At 41.1% G+C, this 12,953-nt stretch overlaps 1 long non-coding RNA gene across 1 annotated transcript; it reads right to left on the minus strand.

The window, feature by feature from the left end:
• Positions 1-222: 222 nt before the first annotated feature.
• Positions 223-12,750, minus strand: LOC121100969. Its single transcript, XR_005832753.1, has 3 exons — positions 12,607-12,750; positions 11,328-11,410; positions 223-681 (listed from the first exon to the last, which is right to left on the minus strand). It is a non-coding gene; the product is annotated as an uncharacterized LOC121100969 (long non-coding RNA).
• Positions 12,751-12,953: the final 203 nt, after the last annotated feature.

Here is a 12,953-nt window from a genome sequence, read left to right on the forward strand (position 1 = left end):
ACCAGTTACATAACAAGGACTTTAGCAGTTGTTATATTGTCTTCCTTGTTTGTTGCATATATATTTATCTGTAAAAATTTCCCTCTTCCTCTTCTCTATCATTTTATATGAGGAGTGATGGTGATGATTAACTTGATAATTTGGTTCTTGGATTATAGAACATCCAGGCAGGAATTAATATCTCCCAGGGTGGGACACGATGACTGATGGGCCTTTAAATCTCCCCTTTTCAGGGAGAGAGAGAGAGAGAGAGAGAGAGAGAATCTTTATTTGTATAACGTGTACTTGCATCTTGTAAGGTGGAAGCATGAGGCTTCTTGGTGGTGGTAAATGGACATTGAAACAATTACTGAAGGGGTAGAGACCCCTTTGTCTCTTGGTGATGGTGAATGGACACTGAAACAATTATCAAAGGGGTAGACTGTGCCAACTATTAACCAATTGTCTCTTACAACCGCAATGTCTCCTTTCTAGTTGGTTCTACAATATGAAAGCTGGGAGTCTGCAAACTCTTCTGGAGTGTGGGATCTTGGAGTCCCAGGAGGTCTTGCCAGCTGACTTCTTCTCACCTCCTGCCAATAGGAGTCACCATGGCAGATCCAAAGGTGGGAGAAGGGGAGAAGCTGCTCCTTCAGCAGGTGAAATCCCATGAGTATTCAAGAATGTTTATGTTCAAATTAACTAGAGAATGAGAAACCATTTTGTCAGCTTTTCCAAATATTTGAGTCTTATATTTGAAGTTGCTAATTGACCGAAATGTTGCAAGGTCAAATTACATTGCACTAAAAATTACAAACAGCAGCATGGGATCATTAGCGTTAATGTCACGAATACCTATCAAATTTACCATGGAAATTATGACTGTTCTCTCTTGAAAAGCCTGTGAAACATTATCTACCCAGTAGGTCATTGGGCATTACTGATTTATTAAAATGTGTAAAGACAGCATACATTTTTTCTCAGTGGTAATATTAGAAGCCTCTTTGATCTCTGTTGACTTTTTAGCTGAAAGGAATTTGACATATTTGTCGGCATCAGAAAGGACAGAGTTGTCACTGCTTGATAGCTATTTGATATTTGACCTCTTTTAGCTGAAATGATTAGAGTCTTTGTAGAAATCATGTATTAACACTTGGTGAATAATTCTGTGTCTTAAAGGTCTGTGAAAATACATATAAAACATAATTTTTTGTTTGCACAATATTGTGAATGTACTAAATGTCACCAAATCGTACATTTTAAAACGGCTAATTCTAGGGCACCTGGGTGGCTCAGTCAGTTAAGTGTCCGACTCTTGATTTCAGCTCAGATCATGATCTCAGGGTCGTGGGATTGAGCCCTGTGTTGGGCTGGGTGTGGTTAAGATTTTCTCTCCCCGTCTCCTTCATGCCCCAACCCCCTACAAAAAAATAATAAAATGGCTAATTCTATGTTATGTGAATTTTGCTTAAATAAAACACTTTTCTTAAGTATCTTTTTCACATTGGAAAACTTATTTGCCTATAATTTCACCTAGATTCAAGGACATTTTAGAAGTTTCTCATTGCAAAAAAAAAAAAAAAATGTCTCTCATTGCCTATTTCAGCTTATCCTTAAGCCGAGAGCCATTTCATAGGTCTCAGATCTTGGAGTACTTTTGTTTTCAGTGAAACTCATGATTTTCGATCACTTAATAGTTGGAACAAGATATGGAGGACTTGTTGCACTGCCCTTTAACACAACGATTTCAAAAGGCTCAAAATAATCGATTATGAAAAATATACAGAATTCCCAGGATACTTTCTTATGCATGCTCAGAAAAATCACCAATTTTAAATTTGCATGAATTTGTAGGAAATCAATAGAAAAGGAATTTTGGGAAAAAAATTAAATTGTGGGAATTTAAGGTGGTTACAGTGAAATATTATGACATGAATGCAAGTAGTTCTGAAGCTTGCTATTTATTAATTTTACTTTTCACAGTTTCTGTCTCTATACATAACACATTGTTTCTTTTTCCAAAATAAAGCTACATAGAGGCTCTGCAGGAAAATCAAGTCTAATGGAATTATCATTGCTCTGCTTTATATGTCGTTGAGGATTTTTCTAATATCAAATTATGAGGACCATCATTCTAAATTTGTTTGGAAATTTTGGCCTCACATGGGTGGACAGATATATCCTTTGTTTATTATATTTTATCTTTATTCTAGATTCCAAATTTCAAAATCTACTGGGCTTAAATTTTTTTTCACAAAATCATATTTCTTTAATAGTTATGCCAATTTATATTAAGAAAACCTTTTATTGTATGTGTGTAGGACCTACATCAGACGCTCTCATTTCTCCCCATTTTTATGACTTAGGTCTCTGGCATAATGAATAAAAATCAATTCGCATTATTTTTTTTTTAAAGTAAGAAAAGAAAACTAATTTAATCTCATTTAACAGAACAGAGCAAGACCCAATTCTTCCATGCGAACTAAGTTTTGTTTTTAACTGGGTCTTATCCTTCACATTTTACTCCTTTTTTATAGGAGCTGATTTGTCACGAATATATACTGCATTAGTTTCCTACGGCTGTTGCAACAAGCTATCACAAACTTAGTGGCTTAAAACAACGTGAATTTATTGTCCTAAAGTTTTGGAGGTCGGAAGCCTAAAATGGTTCTCAATGAACTTAAATCAAGGTGTCAGCACAGCTACATTCCCTTGAGGAGGCTCTAGGGGAGAATCCATTTTCCTTGGCTTTTCCAGCTTCTAGAAGCTGCCTGCATGCCTTGGCTCAGGGCCCCTTCAGTCTCCAAAGCCAGCAGTAGCTGACGGAGTCTTTCTCACATTACATCACTCGGACTCAGACTCTCTTGCCTCCCTTTTTCACTTAGAAAGACTTGTGATTGCATTAGATATTCCAGAATAATCTCCTTATCTCAGGATCTTTAACTTAATCACAAAGACAAAGTCCCTTTTGCCAACCCATTCACAGATTCTGGGGATTAAGATGTGGAAACCAAAGGCAGGCCATTAGTCACCTACCACATGTACCATAAAATAAAGCATTAAAAAAATAATGTTACAGAAGGATACCGACAACAAGATTCCAATTATATTAATTTTTGAAGTGTGTGAAACAATACTATATACTGTGTGTGGGAACTCATGGTTTGTGTAAATGTGAAAATAAGTGTGGGATGATATACTTGCCATCTGCCAGACAGCAGTGACCCTGGGGGAAGGCAGGAAGAAGGCAGAGGAAAGGGTTTGAGGGTATCACTTTATTTCTTTAAGAAATCTGAAGCAAAATGTTAACATCTTGTAAAATCTAGGTGGCTGTTACATAAATGGAGGTCTGTTATATTCTCTTACGTGTTGTATTACTTCGTAATTGATAACTAAAAAACATTAAGATAGTATCCAGCAACATCTCACCGTTGGATAACCTGAACTACCTCCAGTTTGATTTTGTTGTCACGAAGAAACCAGTTTTCCATAACTTTTACAAAGCATACCGGAAAGTGAATACAACTTTGTTTTCGCTTTTACGACATTCGTTATACAATCTGCTTCTCCATACAATATTTAGGTTCCTAGTTATTACTTATATGTTTTAGCATTTAGCATTCAAATTGATATTTCAAATGAAAGTGTTGATCTTTTCTGATTCAAGCACATAACTATCTCGTTAGTTGTAGGATTTGAGTATTAATTTGATGACTGACCAGAATGGCAGGAAGCAATGAGAAAAGACCTATCCCCTGAAAGGGCTTAATGAGTACTGGGGAAATTACCCCAGAGATATCAATTCTGAGACTCTGCCTAATAAAACTATTAGATTTCAAAGAAAAAAAATAAAATCTTAAAGGCCTGCAGGCAAAAATGTCGGATGAGTTATAAAAGAAAGAAGAATTAGTCTGGCAGCAAAAGAATTAGTCTGGTATCAAACTTTTCAGTCTCCGTACCAAGGAAGCAACAATGGACACCATTTAAAAAAAAAAACCAAAAAACAAGAAAACCCAATGGGTTTTATGCCCAACCAAGCTGTCCTTCAAATATCAAAGCTAAAGAAAAATAGTTTTAGACATAATAACATAGGGAAATCTGCACCCATCAACCCTCCTTGAGGATTTAACACAGGATGTGTATTATATAACCAAATGATGCCTGGGAAAACTTCAGAAAACATGATGGTGAGTATTCTGAAGCATATAAATGTACCTCTAAGATTAAAACAAAAATGGGGACAGAGGTAGAAGACCAATGTACAGATGTTATACACTGTGACAAAACTGAAATACACAAACTAACATATGGGAGAAGGGAGCAAGAAAGTAGAAAACAGAATAAGCTTATGAGTAATTGTAGATAATAGGTAGGCTTTAAAGGAGCCAGATCATAAAAATTAAATAAGAAAACAAAGGAGAGACCTAAAAAAATGAGCCAGATCATAAAAATGAGCCAGATCATAAAAATTAAATAAGAAAACAAAGGAGAGACCTAAAAAAATGAGCCAGATCATAAAAATGAGCCAGATCATAAAAATTAAATAAGAAAACAAAGGAGAGACCTAAAAAAATGAGCCAGATCATAAAAATGAGCCAGATCATAAAAATTAAATAAGAAAACAAAGGAGAGACCTAAAAAAATGAGCCAGATCATAAAAATGAGCCAGATCATAAAAATTAAATAAGAAAACAAAGGAGAGACCTAAATATGAGACTGAAACCATAAGGCTCCTAAAAGAAAACATAGGCAGTAATCTCTTGGACATCAACCATAGCAACATATTTTGGATAGGTCTCTTCAGACAATGGTAACAAAAGCAAGAAAACTATTGGGACTACACCAAAATAAAAAGCTTTTGCACAGCAATGGAAACTATCGACAAAACAAAAAGACAACCTACTGAATGGGACAAAATATCTGGAAACTATCGACAAAACAAAAAGGCAACCTACTGAGTGGGACAAAATATCTGTAAATGCAACCAATAAGAGGTTAATATCCAAAATATATCAAGAATTTACAACTCACTACCAAAAAACCCCACATAATCCAATTAAGAAATGGGCAGAGGACTTGAATTGACATTTTTCCAGTGAAGACACACAGACGGCCAACGGACACATGAAAAGATGCTCAACATCACTCATCACCAGGCAAATGCAAATCAACACCGTAGTGAGATGTCACCTCACACCTGTCACAACGGCTAATATCGAAAGACAAGAAATAGCAAGCGCCGATGAGGATGTGGAGGAAAAGGAACCCCGTGCACCGCTGGTGGGAATGCAGACGGGTGCAGCAGCCGCTGTGGAAAACAGTTTCAAGGTACATTAAAACATTAAAAACAGGGGGGCGCCTGGGTGGCTCAGTCGTTAAGCATCTGCCTTCGGCTCAGGGCGTGATCCCAGCGTTCTGGGATCGAGCCCCGCATCAGGCTTCTCCGCTGGGAGCCTGCTTCTTCCTCTCCCACTCCCCCTGCTTGTGTTTCCTCTCTCACTGGTTGTCTCTCTGTCAAATAAAAAAAAACTCTTAAAAAAAAAAAAACTCCATTAAAAACAGGAATACCACACAATCCAGTAATTCCACTCTTGGGTATTTACCCAAAGAAAATGAAAACACTAATTCAAAAAGGTACATGCAGGCCTATGCGCATTGCAGCATAACTTACAATAGCCAAGGTATGGAAGTGACCCAAGTGTCCATCGGTAGATAAATGAATAAAAAAAGATGTGGTATGTGGTACACACACACACACACACACACACACACTGGAATATCACTCAGTCATAAAAGAGAGTGAGATCTTGCCATTTGTAACAACATGGATGGACCTGGAGGGCATCCTGCTAAGTGAAATAAGTCGGGGGGGGGGGCAAATACCATGTGATTTCACTTATATGTGGAATCTAAAAAACAAAACAAAACAAAACAATCAATAAAAGACTTAAATACAGAGAACAAACTGGTGGTTACCAGAGAGAAGGTGGATTGGGGGGATGGGTGAGATAGGTGAAAAGAACTTCCAGTTATGAAATAAAAAAGGAAAAAAGAAAAAGGAAAAAAGAAAAGAAAATTGGGGAACAAGGGCATGAAAAAATTACAAAGGACTTCTGCCTCTAGCATGAGAGAGTAACAGGGCCTGGATTCACTCTCCACCCTTAAAATGACTCAAACAAAGACAAAACATGTGCCACATGATTTTCAGACATTGCACCTTAGATTACGCAGAACAGGGATTCCTGAGAGTGGAAACACTTCCTGAGAGACGAGTGAGCGCCGACCTTGCTGTCTGGCGACAATCTCCAGGTGGTGGGGGAACGCAGGTAGAGCCCAGGGGTTTCCCTGAGTTGAGGAACTGGGATCAGGAGTTCTGGAAGGCCAAATGGCTAGAGTGTGCAGGGCGAAGTGTCAGAGAGGAGACAGCTGCGTGTGTCTACACACACACAGAGACGCACGCATGCCAGAGACTTCTTCTAGTCTCCTCAGTGCATGTGTATGAGGAAAATACTCAAGGCTGTGGGAAGAATCAGCCTTTCAGATGAAAGGGAACAATCCCGGGAGGTCACACAGGGCTGGGAATTGTCCCTATGCTCACGAGCTAGAGTGGGAAGCCTCACAACTCACGTCAGTGAGTAGAGGACTAGAAAGTCATTGCCTCAGGAACGGAGTCATATTAGCCACAGACTAAAGGCTGCTCTGATCCCACCTAACCAACCCAAAAAGGGAAATCCAAAAGATCAAACTGTTTCTAAATAACTTAACTTCATCCCAGAACAAAACTCAATGATATTTATAGGAATACAAACAAGATACAATATTGAATAATAAAAAAAAAAAAGCTGGTGTTCTGGTATTCATTCAAAAATTTCTGAGCATACAGGGGCGCCTGGCTGGCTCAGTCAGTAGAGCACGCAACTCTTGATCTTGGGGTTGTGAGTTCGAGCCCCACGTTGGATCTAGAGATTACCTAAAAATAAAATCTTAAAAAAAAAAATTCTGAGCACACAAAGGAGAAGGAAAATATGACCCACAGTGAGGAGAAAAGCAAATCAATAGAAACAGACCCAGAAATGACAAGATGATTATATCAGTAGACAAAGCAAACAGTTAATGTAACTCTGTTATTACGTTCAAGAAGGAAAAGCCTGAATGTGCTAAATAGAGAGAAGAAAGATATAAAAAAGACATAAATGAAAACTCTAGAGATGAACCATGCACTGGAATTAATAGCTGATTAGACACTGCAGGAGAATAAAGGCCTAAGCACAGAGGTAACCACCGGAAGAAAACATGAACTTTATTAAATACCAAGAACGTTTTAATAAATAAGAGCAAAGAATGTCCTTTTTTTTTTTTTTAGGGAGAGAGTGTGCATGCACGGGGGTGGGGAGAGGGAGGGGCAGAACGAGAGAGAGACTCTTAAGCAGGCAGGGGTCTTGATCTCACGACTCTGAGATCATGACCTGAGTGAAATCTACAGTTGGACACTTAACCGAGCCACCCAGGCAGCCCAAGAATGCACATCTTGCAGGAAAAGAAGTACAGTAAATAAAATTGACCTCATTATAAAATTTGACAGAGACGAAACGCTTACCCATACACATTCTTCAGTATTTATTAACAGAATTTTTAGCTTCTCAAATTGACTAAAGGACATCGAAAATGGCTCTATGTTCGTACCTGGCTTCACTGCCTTTGCGTGCGACAGACTGTAATTAGAGCTACCACTTAAAGAATGACTGACACGCAGCCACGGCACCGAGAGGCTTTACTTACACATCTCATTCAATCTTCAGAACAACTCTATGGCACGTATGTATTATTACTCCCAGTTTACTATGGAGAAAACGAAAGATCAGAGAGGTCAAGTACTTGGTCCACGGTCACACAGTAGTAAGTGGCATAGACAGTACTCAGCCTCAGGTCCGTCTGAGTCCCTTGCCCCTGGACTCATCCGGTACCCCACACCGCCTTACTTTTCGTGAAGTTCTGATGAGGTATTTAAACAATATGGTCAGATTTCCAGAATGCATATTAAATACTATGCTAAATATAAAAAAATGCCACGTCGAATAAGTATCCTTCATTTTAGAGAAGACTTTAAAATGCCCAGCATGGAGCTCCAACTCACGACCTTGAGATCGAAACCTACACACTCCACCAACTGAACCGGCCAGGCACTCCATACCTTTTCTATTTTTAATAAAAATAGGAGGACAATACTGATTTTTTTTTTTTTAGATTTTATTTATTTATTTGACAGAGATAGAGACAGGCAGCGAGAGAGGGAACACAAGCAGGGGGAGTGGGAGAGGAAGAGGCAGGCTCATAGCAGAGGAGCCTGATGTGGGGCTCGATCCCATAACCCCGGGATCACGCCCTGAGCCGAAAGCAGACGCTTAACCGCTGTGCCACCCAGGCGCCCCAGGACAATACTGATTTATATTAAATGGCCATTGCAACAGGGGTTATTGTATAAAGCAAAAGGTTACTTCAGGATCCTAATTACACTATTTTTTAAAAAGATTTTATTTATGTATTAGAGAGAGAGAGAGAGAGCATGAAAGGGGGGAGGGTCAGAAGAAGCAGCAGATTCCACGCTGAGCAGGGAGCCCCATGGCGGACTCGATCCTGTGACTCCAGGATCATGACTTGAGCTGTAAGGCAGTATCTTAACCAACTGAGCCACCCAGGCGCCCCATACACTATTTTATATATATAATCTCCCACTTAGTTCTTCTTTGGGCATAATCAAATGAGCAGAATCATTAAATAATTGTTGTTTTAAGTTTTCCTAAAATATTTTGATATTATAAACATGCTCTATTTTTTTTTCAGATTTTATTTTCACATAATCTCCACACCCAGCATGGGGCTCGAACTCACAACCCCAAGATCATGAGTGGCATGCTCCACTGACTGAGCCAGCCAGGTTCCCCTGACTTGCTCAACCTTTGAACTGTACAATTTCCGTGGCTTATGGATCCTAACACAAACTGTATTTGTATTCCGGACCTGAGGAACGTGAGTATGCTGACTGTGTACACGGATACATACACACAATCAAGGCTTTCATAAGGTTGCATTTATATTAACATAAGTATATAGTATCTCCATTCAATCCGGAATAGTAGCAACTTTATTTTTATCTGGATTTAAATTCCCTAAGAATTCTCGCAATGTGTGTAATGACAATTCCTGGCCTCAGAAACTGTGTGACATGATACATGTTTGCTGTGTTCAACAGCTGAGTTTGGGGGAAATTGTTACCCAGCAATAGTTAACCAAAACATTGTGATACAATCTAAGTCAACTAAACAGATGATATGGAAGTTATTGGTTATCATGGCAGCACATCTCAAAAGTTACTGAGTGGTTCTAATTAAATCAGTGCTTAATAAATTGTTGGAGATGAGATGTCTCGCGGCTTACTGCCTTGAATACAGCTTCGTCAGTGATACCAAGCATTTACTCATCACCGTCTTCTAGGGAGCGAGCCCCTGAATCTGGATTATAAGAATAATTTGGCTGCATTCTCTGTTGGGGAATAAAGATGATCCTGTTTGCCTGTCTCTGAATTTAGAGGAATGACCACTTCCAATCCATTCTACTCTTTTGATCTGTTTTATGCCCGTCAAACAAGTCGGAATAGTAATTCAGCTTTCCTGACCGCTGGGAAGGAGGGTGGGGGTGGGGGGTCCTCACTGTGCGGCAGGAACATTTGGATCTGTGGATGCTGTCCTAGACTGCTCAGCCAAAGGCCATCTGGACAAACCCCAAATCTGACAAAGTCAGGTTTATTGGCTCAAGGAACTAGAGCCTGCATCGCAGCAGAGCTCTGGGGCATTTCACCAAACAAAGAGATAAGGTTATTATGTAATTTGGGGGAAGGGAGTTTAGGTAAAATTTAAATGAAGTCATGTTTGGATAGCCTCAAGCAAACAGGCTGTGTGTAAGGGGTCAAGTTTTGGGTGTAAACTGCAAATCAGACTCAGGGCTTTGCCTCTTGGAAATTAGCAAATGAAGATAGCTATATAAACGTCCCGTCCAGGGAATCCTTATCTAGAGCCTGCGTTTGGGTTCAAATGGAGGTTGTTTCTCTATGTTAAAGACACAGATCTTCCTGGCAGAAATGGGATCTTTCGTTCTCACTGACTGGATTTTAAACAGCGAAGTTTCTGACAGTCTCTGATTTTAGAACAAGGTTTCTCACCAAGAAAACAGAAGTCACTCAAAAGGGGGTTTGTTATGACATTTTACAGCTTTAGTATGACCTTGGGAGTAATACTGTTTCCAGTTAACTTTGCAGCTGGCTTTGTGTTTGCTCTGCCAGCCAGATTCAGGGTAGGGCAGTTTTTCCTTTCTCAGTGGTCTGGAGAGAGAATTGTTTGAATCTTTATTAAAAAAAAAAAATCACCAGCTACTTTGCCGAATGTAGTACACCACAGATGAATACAATAAGAAATAATTGCAATGTTTCAAAACAATCCAACCAACCCCAAATACTTTAGGTCAGCTACATCATTCTTTCACAATCATCTATAAAAAAGTGGCGTTCACATCAGAGGGATCCGGAGCATGATTTTAAAAGTAATTAAAATATTGTATGATTGCGAAATGTGACTCAAGACAGAACACATGTGTTTTTTTTTTATTCCATGAGAACCTGAGAGATCAACGCCAAGAACATTTCTTTCTTGTTAGACGGTGTTAATCAGTGTCCAATCAGAAAATCAAACACTCTAGATAATTCTAGTAAACAGGGATTTAATGCAGGGACTTAGCTACAAAGACCTTGGAAGGGCTGGAAGAGCCAAAGGCCTAAGAAGTGGGGGCTGGGAGGGAGGTGAGGATTATGGCAAACGCTCCTAGTGCCTGGCTGGGGGACGTGGATCTGCGTTACCATTCTTCTATTATTGAATCAAGATAAAAATTTCAATCACAATTTGATACTGAAAAATCCACAGATAAGCCTGTTGAGTAGTGGTTCAGAGCAAGGACGTGACTACCAGGAATTTCTAGCTGCGTGACTCTGGGGCAGGTTTTCTCACTTGGCAATGAGAGCAGGACCTATCTCCAGGGGTTGCTGCAATGGCTAAAGAGGGCGCAGCTTGTGAACGGCTCACCGCAGGCCTGGACCATCAGTCAGTGGTCCTTCAATCTGCGGGAAGGGGCGCCTGCCTAAGCCTGAGCCCATGCCAGGGACGCCGCTCACCCTGGTGGAGAATGGAAGGAAAACTACATGGAAATGACTGGGATCTTCCTGGAGCCCATACAGTGTTGAGAGGAGGGAGGAGCGGTTGGAGTCAGCCAGTCCTGGGTTTAGTACCCACTGGGCGGCCTACCTGGTCCTGGGCGCCGGGAGTGCAGGTCTGAAGGGCTTCCTGAGCTGCAGGTTTCCCACGTGGAAAACGGAAGCATTTTCTTCCTTGCAGAGCAGATGTAAAAACTAAATGAGATTTTTTTTTTAAGTATGTGAAAAACCTAGCTTATAGCAGTTCAATGACAGGAACTGCTGTAATTGAATAATTATTTTATAAATAATTAACATATAAATAATTAAAAATAATTGAAATAATTAAATATTTAAACATCACTATCAAAATGCCATAAAGTATTGTGTCTGTCCTGTCATCATGTGCGGTGAAAACCTTTATCTGCGTGTGTTTTCAAAGGGAGAGCATGGTGTGCATGCACGTCCACCATGGATACTTCATTAAAGGTGGCTCGGGGCCGCGCTTTCTCTCTGGCCTGGATCCTGCATTCCGGATTTGGGATGCTTTGTCCCCGGATTCCCGGTTCTGGAAAAGGTGACGTTCCCAGATAGTGCCAGCAGGTGGCGCAGCGATCCTTTGCCAGCCAGGCTATTGCGAAAAATCCGCCAGGTTTGGAAGCCTGGGAGGTTTTGTCAGAAGCTCTGGCAGGGTTGGCAGTTTATCTGGAAGTGGCCAGGAGAATGCACGACCTCAGTGCGGGGCAAGAAGGCTAGGGACGAGAGTCACAGCAGGAGAAGGAGTAAAGACAATGTGTCAGTGAAAGGTACCCATGGGACTTGGGGAGGGGCTCTGGCCCAAAGCCCACAGATAATTCATCCATTCCTGTCAAAACATATGTCAAGTGCTTACCTTGAGCCACGGACGGGGCACAGTGTGAAATCAGCCCCCTCAAGCAGCTCACAGTCTTGCTGAGGAGTTTGACACATGGACGAATGGCTAATATGTCATGTGGAAATAATGGGGCATCACGCCACTATCTCTTTAACCCTTATGACCAGCCGGGTGCTTTAGTAGGAAGAGATACTCTTCCTACTTTGCACATGAAGAAACTGGATTCAAGGGATTCACTCGTTTCCCAAATTCACAAAGCTGAGAAACAATGGATTCGAGCCACGCCACTCTCTTTTAAAGGCCATGGCTAGTAGCGCTTTACAAAGCACGACTCCTCCACTAAAACAAGACAAAACAGCCCCGCTCCTTCAAAGCTCACCACCTGAGGTTAGTCTCCGCAAGGGCTGTCAAGAACATGGCGGGCACCCCCTCTGGGCTCAGGTGCCCCTCTTTCCCTCCTCCCTGCTGGCACCTCCCCCTCCTGTTCACTGTCCACTCACTAAGGCATGTGGCTCACCTGAACCACCATCTTCTGGTCACTGCAGCGGCCACAGCCTGGCCTTGGTGATCGCTGACGGATGGGCTCTCGAGAGCACAGTTCCACATCTCCCTGTTTACAGCGACTTGGCCTTGCAGCTGGTTGGCTCAAGGGCCCCGCTGCAGCTGTGAAAATTGATACAAGGAAACCTCATTTAACGCGGCGTGAGGAGGCCAGCAGGGGGAGCTCTCCCGCCCTGCCGCTGGTTGTCCATTGCAGACCCAAAAGCAAGACTTACCTGCTCAAGGAGAGAGAATTGAGTTGCTCCTTCGCTCTCCAGGCAGGAGAGAGAAAGAGTTCTCTCCTCCCCGCTCCCACAGCCCAGC

This window comes from Ursus maritimus, unplaced genomic scaffold (assembly GCF_017311325.1).
Source record: "Ursus maritimus isolate PB19 unplaced genomic scaffold, ASM1731132v1 scaffold_6, whole genome shotgun sequence".
NCBI lineage: Eukaryota > Metazoa > Chordata > Mammalia > Carnivora > Ursidae > Ursus > Ursus maritimus.